Here is a 13,602-nt window from a genome sequence, read left to right as displayed (position 1 = left end):
AACTAATTGACTAAATATAGTATCCAAATGCAAGATAACACACTATAATACAATACAATTAGAATTGAAGCTAATAAATCAAATATAGTGAGAGAGAGAATGTCCAAAAGGTGGATAGGTCTCACCATAACACTGAGGTGAGATGCACAGTCCAGTTGCAGTTGAGCAGCAGGGAGACAGGAGGAGAGCTGATGAAGAAGCTGACGAAGAAGAGCGCATCAGGTGACCTTGCCAGGAGTTATATCTCCTCTCTCTGACTGCAAAGTCCCCTGGGGAATGTAGTTGTTCTTCTCTTTTGGGCAGGTGCCCAGAACTTGAGCATTAACAGTTAAACTCCCAGTGCCCCAAATGATGTTATGATGTGGAATACTGAAAACCAAAAATCACAAAACCATGACATCTCATTACTGCATTTTGTGTCTGTAAACAAGGGAGCAGTTCTGATTCACTGTGTGGAACTTAGATCTGAAGCTGATGTGCATATATGAGATTTTTAACATCTGGAGTTCCTGGTTATTCACAACTATCAGCAGATTGAGACTTTCACAGTTTGTCACAGCATATGAGTACTTTTTTATTTTAATTTGGACTGATGAGCTCAGGATGTTTTCATGATGTTTTTTCATGTTCTATTCACACCTTGAATACATCTTGAATGTTACGAGTAGTGTGGAGTCAGTCAACAGAGCAGTAATGTGTCATTTCTCAGCTTGAGCTGACCTTGCCTCCACCTTCACATACGTTTTCTATAGGATCAGCACTGATTTCCAGTATTCATGTCCTGGCATCCTGAGAGCATCCACTTGCACACTCAGCCTTGTGAACTTCAGCAGCAGCTGAATACTGAGGCTAAGAATTCCACAGTTTGATGCTCACAAGCTGTTGGCAAGCTCTTCTGTTTGAATTGCTGCAGCCCTGTCTCATGGATCGGAGCATCATTCTTGTGACTAAGAAGGCCAGTGGTATTCTGGGGTGCATTAAAAAGAGTGTGGCCAGGTTGAGGGAGGCAATTCTCCCCATCTACTCTGCCCTGCTGAGGCCATTTAGACTACTGTGTTCTGTTCCGAGCTCCCCAGTTCAAAAAAGACAGGGATCTCCTAGAAGGTGTCCAGTGGAGGGCCACAAGGATGATAAAGGGCCTGGAGCATCTCCTGTACGAGGAAAGACTGAGTAACCTGGGTCTGTTCAGCTTAGGGAAAAGAAAATTGAGAGAGGATCTGATAAATGTTTATAAATATCTAAAGAGAGGTGGGAGGCAAATGGATGAGGCTGCTCTTGGTGATGTGTAGCAATATGACAAACAGTAATGGCCTAAAACTTGAATGTAGGAAGTTCCATACTAACATGTGACAGAACTGCTTTATTGTAAGGGTGATGGAGAACTGGAACAGGTGGCCCAGAGAGGCTGTGGGATCTCTTTCTGTGAAGATATTCAAGATCCATCTGGATGCCTACTTGAGGACCTATTGTAGAGTATCTGGTTTAGCAAGGGAGCTGAACTCGAGGATCTCTTGAGGTCACTTCCAACCCCTGCAGTTCTATGATTCTGTGATTTTTTTATCATGTTGTTCCTACAAAATACTCTTATTTGTAGCTGCCTGAGGATACAAGTAATTGTGTGAATGAATATAAGAAATACTATTTAATGCAGTATAAGTATAGGGTAGATGCTATAAAACGTCTGTCTGATACTCAGTTATTTTTAGTTGTATGCAAATGGAAGCTAACAATCACAGAATGGCTTGGGTTGGAAGGGACCTCAAGGATTATCAAGTTCCAACCCCCTTGCCACAGGCAGGATTGCCAGCTGCTAGATTAAGTACAATATCAGATTGCCCAGGGCCCCATCCAACCTGGCCTTAAACACATCCAGGGACTGGGCATCCATAACCTCTCTGGGCAGCCTGTTCTAGCACCACACTAAGTAAAAAAAGAATTCCCTGTGTCATCTAATCCAAATCTTCTTTTCTTTAGTTTAAAACAATTCCCCTTTATCCTATCCCTGTAAAACGTTGATTTCCCTCATGTTCATAAACTCCCTTTAAGTATTGGAAGGCTGCAATGAAGTCTTCCCACAGCCTTCTCTTTTCTAGGCTGAACAAACCTGGTTCCTTCAGCCTGTCCTCACGGGGGAAGTGCTGCAGCTCTTGGATCATCTTCATGGCCCTCCTCTGGACCCTCTCTAAAAGCTCCACAACTTTCCTGTGCTGGGGGCCCCAGACTTGAACACAGTATTCCAACTGGGGCCTCATGAGAGCAGAACGGAGGGGGACAATCACCTCCCTGTCCCTGCTGGCCACTCCTCTTTTGATGTAATTTAGGATACTACTGACCTTCCTAGCTGCAGGCATGCACTGCTGGCTCATGCTTAGTTTTTCTTCGACCAGGACACCTAAGTCCTCTTCAGCAGAGCTACTCTCAAGGAGTTGTTCTCCCAGTTTGCATACATAACTGGGATTACTTTGATCCAAGTACAAAACCTTTCACTTTGCTTTGTTGAACCTCAGTAGGTTCAGAAGGGCCCACTTTTTGAGTTTATCGAGGTGCCTCTGGATGGTATTCCTTCCTTCTGCACCACTCAGCTTGGTGTCATCAGCAAATTTGATGAGGGTGCACTCAATGCATTCAATCCCATCATCTATGTCATTGATAAAGATGTTAAAGAGTACTGGTCCCAAGATGGACCCCTGAGGGACACCACTCGTAATCAGCCTCCACCTGCACATAGAGCCATTGACCACAACACTCCTACTGTGACCTTTCAACGAATTCTTTATTGACCAAATAGTCCACCCTTCAAATCCATCTCTTTCAAATTTAGAGATAAGGATATGGTGGGGGACCACATAAAAGGCCTTGTAGAAGTCCAAGTACGTGACATTAGTTACCTTCTGTTTGTCTACCAGTGCTGTCACTTCATCATAGAAGGCCACCAGATTGTTTAGGCACAGCCTTCCCTTGATGAAGCCATATTGGCTGTCTCAGATCATCCACTTGTCCCTCACGTGCCTTAACATGTTTTCCAAAAGGATCTGTTCCATGATCTTCCCAGGCACAGAGGTGAGGCCCACCAGCCTGTAGTTCCCTGGGTCGTCCTCCCTCCTCTTCTTGTAGATGGGAGTGATGTTTCCCTTTTTATAGTCCCTGGGAACTTCATCTGACAGCAACAATGCCCTAATAAAAGCCAAAATACTTCTAAGAAAACTTCAAGAGCATGGTTTTACTTAAATTTAAAAAGTTAGTTTCAAACTTTTTCAGTGCAAAACTAAAAGCCTAGTGAAAACAAAATAAAAATTTGTTAAAATAATAGTTCAGCTTTGTGCAATTTTACAATTTCTGTTAGTCTGTTTAAATGTTTCTTCTTTCACAGATTACTGTATTGAATAGATTACTATAGTTTGATTATTTTATAGTAAGAAATTTTTTTGTTAAAAAAGTATTCCATACTTTTTACTGGAAGAATATTTAAAACTCATTTGACATACTGTAGTTGGATGAAAATCAAAGTTACAGTAAGTTCTCATTTTAATTTTTGGAAGTTGTTAGTTCCTCAAAAGGAATAACTGGAGTCAGATACCACATTTTTATTTCAACCAAAACTACAGTAAAACCATTGTCATATTTTTCATGAAAAATAATTGAGTTAGAATCGCAGTTTATGACTGTTTGGGAGGAAACATAAGAAAGTTGCTATTTCAGTAGTTAGAAAGGTTAAAGAGAACATTTTGTATGAAACTCTCAGAGGGAAATCTGAAACTAATGAAAATTTCTCTTATTGCAATATCTTTCTGTCTTTCTCTGGTTTGGTTGTTTTTGTTTTGTTTTTGACTGCAACATCTCAGACTGTTTACAAAAGACATGGCAGGCAGGAAATGCTGAGCTTATAAGAACCCCTAAATGAAAGAAAGCAAAAAAAAAAGTCTGATCTCAAAAACGTGAATTAACATTCTTTCTTTCCCCCTTTTACCTAGACAGTGTGGGAGAAGAATGTTAACCACATGTCCTTAGCAGCATATTCTACTTTCTGATCGCTTTCATTAAAGAAAAATCCCTATTTGAGAGAAGAAGGAAGTGTGTGAAAATATAGAACGTCACACCCCATCTTAAAAAAGGTAAGGGAACATTTTTCTGCTGATCCTTTAGTGTTGGGTTTTTTTTTTTCCCAGCAAATTTTGTGCTGATCACTGTAAGTGATGTCTTCAGTTAACATCAAGTTGAAGTGAAAATGCAGATAATAATTGAATACTGAAGTTTGTATTTTAACCTGTGTGCTCTAACTTATATAACAGAAAAAGAACATTATCATATTAAAGGAAGAATGTAATGTATGTGTTACTGTACTCCAAACTATTCTCTGCTTTTTGTGCATTTTTTTAGGGGAAAACAAACAAACACCCACTACACACAACAGCAAATATTTAATTTCAATCACTGAAGTCATGCAAAGATATACATAGTCTCCAGCCTACTAAGCAGCTCTCATGTTGCCAAGAGAGATGTTTTGGGAAATACAGCGTGTTTGCAGAATGCTACCACTGGGAATTAGTGCATTTAGGCTTTTACCAGATCAGATCTGTAATATTTTAATTTCTGCAAGATTTCTGATTGATTGGTTATTTGTGAACTATTTACAATTCGGCTTCCTTAGATGCTTCAGTTCTAAAGAGTACAGGAAGATGCCGAAAACATAATGAATTGTGCATGTTTCCTCTGAAAGTGGAATGACAGCAGCAAAGGGTTTGTCCATTCAGATCATGTTATTGTCATTATTATCGTAATCATTTTATTTTTATTTGTTTTATTATTTTATTTTGTTTTATTTTTTTGCTTCAGAAGAATTCTGGAATTGTGAATGATAGGTAATGACTTCTTCCGAGAGCATTCACTTTGGAATGTGGGGCAAACATATTCATCAGTAACTTCATCCGTTGAGTCAGTGTGAAGATAAGGCAGTACAAAAGCTATCGTGATCTTACTCTAGCTGTAGAGGCAGCTCTGGTCAAAATTTTGTTGTAAAATTCTGTCCAGCATTTAGCATGTACTGTTCAAGCACTCTGCATTTCTGTAAAACTGGGTTCAGTGTTTATCTGATGTAGAGATGCTATTTTTTTTTTTTTTTTTTTTTACAAAAAATGTTGACTCTGTTGTTCGCAGTTACTCACGTTACTTGGAAAATCTGTCCTGTCTAACCAATATTATTATATAAATTGAAAAAGATTCTTGTCCTGACTTACTTGTGAATGTTATGTGAAAATGTATGTTTGACTGGTGTGGTATGTGGAAAGAGAATGAATGATAGGAAGATTTCATTGGCAGCTTTCCTTAAATGGTCAGCTGTTTTCTGTTAATGTAACATAGGTAGGGTATTTTCTTACTTTTTCAAAACAGGAAGATGCAAAGTGTGCTACTCTGTCAATGCAGGATGCTTCCTGCCTGCTCTCTCTAACCTCATGTTTGCATGATGGTTGTGTCTAAGGAGGATAGGTTCTGAGCTACCTTCTGTTTCCTTCTGATAGACTTAATTTATGCATGCAATACAGCAGTTCTCAAAAAGCACATTTTTCACTTTGCTAAGCCTTGGTACAATACACATTGCTTAACAAATGAGTATTTGAAGAGCAGTATGAGAGTGGTCAGTTATAGTACCATCTTAAGATTGTCTAATGTGAATTTTGTAAATTAAGTATGCAAGTCATACATTTCTGTATAGTATTTGCACATATTTTTTATTCCAAGAGAAGTAAAGCTAGCTTTTTTTTTTTTCTCCACAGTCTATCAGTGTTCTTTTATAACCTACACCCATATGTCCTGTGTTAGAATATTCTTTTCTGCCACAGAAAACAGAATCAAAACTTTAATAGGAAATGATTTGTACTATGAGTAGTGGTTTTTGCTTATTCATATAGCTTATTTTGTTGTAAATGATTTGTAAATGTGTTAGTCAATTTTTTAACAAGTTTATTGAACTAAAATACTTCATTAAACACATAGGTTGCTCCAAAAGTAATGCTCTGTGGAAACTACAACAGATACAAAGAGAACAACAACACTGTTTGATACAGCAAATTCTCAGCTGCAAAACACTCTTTTTTGACATAGTCACCACCATTAGTTGTGTGTTTTTGCTCCAGTGAACAACAGTGCTACGCTCATAAAGATCTGCAGCAGCAGAAGTGATACACTATTGCAAATTGTGAAATGTAGCATCCAGCGCATCACCATGCTAACATCATCAACTCATAGAATGGCTTGGGTTGTGAGGGACTTTAAAGATCTTCTAGTTCCAATTAGATGTCAAGTTACTTTTGTTTTAGAACAACTGCTCATTTCCTTTGTCCACGTTGTTGCATTCCTTCATATGGGATTTAACATCTACTAATTGGCCTCCATAAAAACATTCAGAAAGCATTGAATGTCAGTGGGTGCATTTTTTTTTCCACGTGGAAGGAATTCAGTGACACACCTTTGTTTCATCTGCACTTCCATGTCAGATGCCATTTTGTTAGACTTCTCCTCTGCTGCCGTCTGTCACACAGCAACAGAATGTAATGGGATATTGGTTGGAAGGTTCAACCTCTGCTGCCATATCACCTGCACCCATCTCTAACATTGTGGGCCCACATAGCGAAACAGGAGGCATTACTTTTGAAGCAGCCCTTGTACATACTATTTCACTAGCTCCTTCTGTCATTTCACATTTTCCAGGTTAAAATGTTAATCTTCAGACTAATACTTATTGGTTATTCTCTTCTGGCTCTCCAAAGGCTTCAGTTTTTCTTCAAGATGTGGCTTTTTTTGTTTTCATCTTTGAAATAACTAGGAGAATAGGAAAACCTGGTTTTTTTTGCTCTATTAAATTTTCTGATTTCATTTGTATCATTCAAAGCTGTTTTTTTTTCCTTTATTCTGTTAATTTGTTTTCTGTATTTTGCATTCCTCATTCTTCTTGTTTACCCAATAAAGATTTCTTTCTTACAGTAACTGATGACTGTGGTTTCAGTCAACTGTGAACTTTAAGTCACTTCAGTGAAAGCACAAACTACAAGGATTTAATTAAATGAATCACTATGAGTTAATCAGCTGTGCAAATAATTTATTTCCTCATTTTAGTAAATAGGTCCTACCAAGAAGACAGACACCTTGTTGTGGTCAGCATAATGTCGTAGCATTTCTTCATGATTCATTTTCTGTATTTCTGGACTTACAATTGCAATGAATTTGAGTGGTAATTGGAATAAGCTTCAATTTGAAAATCTGTGAAATGTGGATGAATTGGTTGTCTTCTCAAATTTAATATCACAAGATAGATTCCCACACAAGCTCCCTGTGGCTATCCAGCTTCCATCTAAGTGAATTTCTCAGTTGAAAGGAAAAAAGACTTGCATGACTTCTGTGGAGTTGTCCATGCATCCTTTGCTATTTTTACTTTGTTTCACTGCACACCGTGTTCTTCCTACAGATTTGCACTGCCCTGAACTGGCAGTAGGCAGAGGTGTCTTTGAGGCAAGTTCATTCTTCAGCTCCACTGTCTTTAAGCATTTAAGCAGTAAGGGCAGCTGAACTCTCCTAGTATGGCTGGTTAATGTTTTTCATTGAAGGGTCCTGCTCAGATCACTGATTTTTGATGATGTAGTTGAGGGTAAATCTATAACATAGCGCTAGTTTGAATCATAATCTTTTTTTGTTTTTCTCATGGAGCATTGTTATTGTGTAAAGAAAGATTTATTCCTCAAAAAGGAATGATTCTGAAGATGATGTGAAAGTAAAAAGTGTTCAGTCCTCAGGCAAGTTTCGCTAGAAAAGCTTCTCAGGATGTTTTTAAGCTGTTATTTTGGTTTGACTATATTTTTTTCAGAAGGACAATGCTGTAATTTTAAATGATTTTTTTTTTGTTAGATCTGGAAAGTATAATCTACTATTATAATGTTCCTATATAACATAGACAGTAAAAGTGTCTCTGAGCATGTTAATGTAGTTGTTTACTACTTGATGAAACTTAAAGTATAGAAAACACCCAACTAGAGGATGTAATTTGAAGAAAATAATTTTCTTTAAAAAGGTTTCCTTCCAGTTCTACAGGATTTAGGTAGTTAATGCAGAGTTTTATGCTATAATACTCTTCAACACTATTACACTTTAATTTAGTATTTGTGTACAGCGCTGTTTTTATTTGTTGTGCTAAATAGAAATTCTGGATATACTGTTTAAAATATTTCTTATGATAGAAGTAATGTTACATATTGTATAAATATATAACACTGTTAGCTGTTCCAATTAGTGGTCAAAGGAAGAAATGCAGACAGGTGGAAAATGTATTCTGCACAATGTGACTCTCTTATTGCAGAACTATGATTCACTGGAGGTGCAACTCATTAGTCCTGCTACAACTGTAATCTTCATTTATTAAAGATTTAATCATGTAACAACTCCTGTACCCTCACAATTTTACTAATGCTGCCCAATTCCAAAGAAGCCTAAAATACAAGGCATTTTATTGCAAGAACATTGATTTAAAAATAAGAAAAGCTTAAACTCTTGCTTGATTTCATGAACTCAGTGGTTATGCAAATGAATCACAGAATCATAGAATGGCCAGGGTTGGAAGGGACCTCAAGGATCATGAATCTCCAACCCCCCTGCCACATGCAGGGCCACCAACCTCCACATTTAATACTAGACCAAGCTGCCCAGGGCTCCATCCAGTCTGGCCTTAAATGAGTTGTGCTATACTTATTCTTTCAGTAATATTTGGAAAAAGACAAACAAAACCAAAAAACATATAAAAGCATGGCTACAGCTGAAAGGGATACTGACCAAATGTTCACCCTGAGATAATGGGTATTGATGATTCAAGTACTGTAAAAATTATTTGGTGTTTTGGTTGACAATTAATACATTGTCATTTTATTTACAGAGGAAACAGGTTTCTTCCTCATAAATTATCACAAATAATCTGTTTCTGCCTGTGTCTGAAAGTCATAGAGCTGACCAGGCTGGTCCTGCAAATTCTCCTTAATCCAGATGACTCTCCCAATGTCTTTCTTAGACTATGTGGAGTATATTTGATTGCTTGACCTGTCAAGTTCCAAGTACATTTAAAGGAAATCTGAATTACAAGTTTTTTATTAGCAGGATTTGAGTTAGTAATGTGTCCCTTGCTTTCCTTTCTTGAAAAGATTGTCACAGCAGCATAAAGAGCTACAGTTTATTAACTTCTAATTCATATTAAGTACATATGGGAAATTACATAGGCTTTGTGATATCTTTACAAAGTTGTAAATGGAAGAAAATACAGTTTATTTGGTTGAGAGTATGAATTTGAATGAATGAAGGAATACTGAACATTCTTGGGGAAATTTTAATTTGAAAAAATAAAATTAAAAATACCTGAAAGGATTGAAATGCCATTCAATCTGCAAAGAAATCTGATCCGTGTTGAGCATTAATTACAAAAGCAGAAATAAGTGCTTTCTTTGGCTTTAAAGTGTTTGTAATCTATGTCATCTAATTAACAGTTCAGTAGTTTGGTAAAGACCATTTCTACCAATGATGTTTATCCTATTAGTACAAAAGGACAGACTCAAGCTATTGACCTTTTTTAGGAGTGTCTGGCTCTTTTGGCTGAGTGTATAAATAGTAAACGATTTTGAAAAAAAAAAAATCTTCTTATTGTATTAAAAGAGATGGTTGATAATTCTGAAATGGAAGCAGGGAATTTTTAGATACCTGCAATAAATGACAGTTACAGTTTCAAGAAGCCTGAAAGAATATGTAATGGTAAATGTTAAGAGTAGAAATACTGCTGAAAGTTGCTCCTTTAAATGTCATCATATGGGCTCATGAACTTCCTGCCTTCTGCTAATTTCATGACCTTGACTTTCACAAGTCCCCAGTTCCACAAGGTAGTGATATTAATCTTTATTTAGGATTCATGTCTAACTAATCTTGTTTGAATCCCCCCTGCCTCCTTATTTTTCTCCTCCACCAGCTTTTCGTTCTTTGTCAGTTTGCTGTAAAATCCCAGAGTGGATGAGTCAGTGATTCCAATCTGTTCCTACTTAGAAACCAATTCCCTTTTAGGGATAGCAGTGTCATGCTTCAACAGTAGGCGGTCGTGCTTTCTGAGAGATTTTGACACTTAGAACTTTCTTTTATTAGATATTGACTGCTTCACTTTTTATTTCAGAAAAGCATGGTCTCTGGTCTTTTTACGTTCCCTTTTCCCCCCAAATCCCACTCCTCTTATTTTTTTTTGCACATCTATTACCAATCCCACAGAGGTCCAACCAGGTTTAATCTTATGCAGATCCCTCAGTTTTCTTTCCTCTTCCTTTCTTGTCTCCTTGTCAGTTGTTCACACTCAGACATGTGAATATCTACCTTCTTCCTTCCTGCATCCCACCGCCATTCTCCTCTATACTCCTATGAATTCCTGACACTGGCACTGCTGGACCTTATGGCACTGCATTGCTACTTTTAGGTAGCTTGACAGGCTTCTAAGAAGCTAATACCATATCTCTTCCTTGCTAAATAAAGAAGAGACTGTAGGTAGATGGAGTAAGAAAAGGTAATGCCTGAAGAGAAGGGGACCTTTTGTGCTGTCTCTACAGCAATGACTGACTGGCTCTGTGAGCAGGTGAAGAGAGGCATGATGAGGTTTCTGAAGTACCACAAATGTGGTTGTTCCATGATCTGGAGCTGCAACCACACATTTGGATGAAGGGTCTTTACCTTGGAGGAATGAAGAGGGAAAGAACATTTATCTCCCTCTTAAATTCTATTTTAATCTATGAAACCAAAAGAGAACCAGAAGAGTAACGCATGATAGTATTGGTTTCTGTTCTTTTTTTCCTAATTGGTCAAAATATTGAAGTTGCTTCTGTCTCTTTAAAATGGTATGGTAGTTTATGCTGAGGCTACTACTGAACTTGAAGTTATTTGAATGAATAGAATAAATTCATATATGTTGAGGTATGAGGTGACCTCATTATTCCTAAATCAGTTCCTGTTTTGAAGCACTATTTATTCAGTTCTACTGCTCTAGTGTCTTTATTTCTCCTCTAGTTGTGTACCAGAATCTTTTGAAAAGTCAAAATCATGGCAGCATGACTTAGTTGAGATTTAGCTGCTCATCAATAAGATAATACTGCTGAAACATTAAACAAAGTTTGTGGCTTACTAAGGTAAGAAGCAACACTTACAACCTTTACTTACGTATAAGGATGTTGATTATTATGAGAGATACTTCTTTTCCATTGAGGGTTGTGATATTCTATTTCAAATATTATCAAATTTCTTACATTGACTGGAGTTTTTCCATTTGGACTTCCAGCAATTAAGGGACAAATAAAAGACAAGATTGCAACTATGTTCTCCAGAACTCTCTTTGTTACCTGACAGTAGTTCCCATGGGGTATGTATTGTCTAAATAATTGTCTAAATAATACACCCCCCATTTTATGTCATTCACCACCATTCAGAAACTTTCCTGGCATCCAGTGAAGTGATTTTTGCCTGGTTCATTGTCTGTGACTTTCTTTTGCTAGATTTCACTTTCTTGCTCCACTGTTCTCCACTGACTGCATGTAGCTTGAAGCATTGGACTGAGTTGGTAGAATAGGTTTCTGTATAACCATCAGGTAAGCTTTCTGTTTCATAAGTTAAAGGTCTAGTGCCTGTGTCAAATCTAAGGTTGCATTAATACTCTACAGATCTAAGGTAGTATATAACAGAAGACAGCAAGGTGCACAATTTTTGCAATAAAGCAAGAAATAAAAAATCAGTATCTGCAGTTACTTATGGCAGAGTTTTAGCAAAACAACTGCCTTAATTTCGTGTTGCATCCAAAATAAGATGCAATATGAAGACAGATAAGCCCATGAGAGGGAGCCAAAATTTTAGTTTGCCATCAATGAATGTCATTACTGCTAATTCAGTGATGTGCATTATTTAATTATTCTCCACAAAAAAAATGTAAAAACAAATAGGGCCTAAAATCTTCTTGCATTTGACATGAATTGAATTGTCTGGGGAATAACTGAGACCTTTTAAATGTCTACTGCAATACATTCTTCAACTATTAAAACCTGCTTTCATGTAAGTTAATGGAAAAAAGCTTTAAACAGGAAAATGAACTTTGTGCAGAGTTTAGTTTTGTCACTTCATCTTTCAATCCTCTTGCATTTAATGTTTTGATATATAAGAAAAGCTTGTGTTTCAGTTTTTCTAGCTGCTTAAACACCTAGAGGGGAAAGGCTGTGACATTGGTGGCAGGTAGTTTGGATGTGGCTGAGGTAATTCTGATGTTAGGGTGAGTAGTTCCTATTTTTGTAGGATTGTCCTCTGCTTGCCTTCATGGTGGTTGTCTGAGTGATGCTGTTCCAGAAGGTCTTCTGGTAAACTTGTGGGATGATTAAATACTGTGCTAATTATCCTTGGCCAGGAGATTGTTTCGTGGTTATTCATGCATCTCCAAATTTGATGCCAGATTCAAAAGTCATTCTGAGAGCCACCTCTTGATGCCTAGACTTTTCACTATGTTCATCTGTTGGTCTTCAAGCTGGATCTCAGTCATGGTGTATGAAATAATAAAATTGCAAAGGATTTGCATAGCTGCAGAACACATTCAAGGGTGTTGACTTCAGTTGTGACCTGTGAAGTGATTGCTCAGGCAGTCATGTGGCCTTTCTGATGATCCATAACCTTATTGTAAGCTCGGTGAATTAATTCTGGCTTGCTGGCTACTAAGCAGGATGCTTGATAGGATGTAGTGCCAGGGGAGAAAGGCTTGAGTGGGCTAGGTGAAGCGATGTGTTTGCTTCAGGGAATCTTGTGACACGCTGGAGTGCAGGAAGCGACCCTTTTCAGATGGGTCAAAAAGTCATGCATTTTGTTAGACCAAAGCTGTTTTCTTTTCTCTCCCTTTTTTTCAGCTCTTATTAATTAAAAATGAAATTGGTTGAAAGTCATTCTCCTGGTTCCTGAAAATGTTTCGTTAATGAAATAAAATGTGTCCCTAAAAAGAAAAAACAAACAACTCAAAAATAACCCCACTAAAGCCATTGTTACACGTAAGTCTTTATATATCTCCTGACAAGATGCCTCAGAAGAGAGGCACAAGGAAGATATTGCTACAGCCTTTTTATCTTCTCTCAGTTTTAGTTCAGTTTCATTTGTATACCTGTGCTTTGGGAAAATGATTATCTGTGTGTCTGTATTTTCACTGCTTACCAAAATGTGGATGCTAAGCAGCTTGGGATTCTTAAATGTTTCTTCAAATAAATGAATGATTTGTGTTTAATTGAATTTACAGAGAGAGATTTAATTAATCAGATTTTGTTGAATGCAACGTGTTCAATAATTTAAATTCTCCTCTGCTGAGGACTTTGTTACTGATCTCAAAAGCCTTTGCTATTGATATGAAAGTGCTAAGAACCACTGTTTAAAACAGAAAATGACCATAAACTTTGGTTTTACAGTGAGAAAGTACAATCTTTCTCTAGATGGTGAATTTTAGGTGAAGCACTTTTTGGTCTAAACTCCTCTGGGATGTGAACTGCTTACCATCGCTGATCTTTGGGTAAAGATTTTAAGCCATGATTT

General features: G+C 37.3%; 1 protein-coding gene across 4 annotated transcripts in view; it reads left to right on the top strand.

Annotated features, from left to right (window-relative positions):
- Positions 1-13,602, top strand: part of CRACD (capping protein inhibiting regulator of actin dynamics) — a 110,190-nt gene that overhangs the window by 49,394 nt on the left and 47,194 nt on the right. For 3 of the 4 annotated variants that reach the window (XM_031588613.2, XM_090139405.1, XM_090139406.1), the window contains exon 2: positions 3,972-4,112. The gene's annotated coding sequence lies outside the window, so the exon portion shown is untranslated. The remainder of the gene's footprint in view (positions 1-3,971; positions 4,113-13,602) is intronic. The other variant, XM_090139407.1, reaches the window with a different exon arrangement.

Source organism: Phasianus colchicus, chromosome 4, assembly GCF_987193195.1.
Source record: "Phasianus colchicus chromosome 4, bPhaCol1.hap1.1, whole genome shotgun sequence".
NCBI lineage: Eukaryota > Metazoa > Chordata > Aves > Galliformes > Phasianidae > Phasianus > Phasianus colchicus.
The sequence above is the reverse complement of the archived record's forward strand: the minus strand, read 5'-3'. Positions and strand labels throughout refer to the sequence as shown.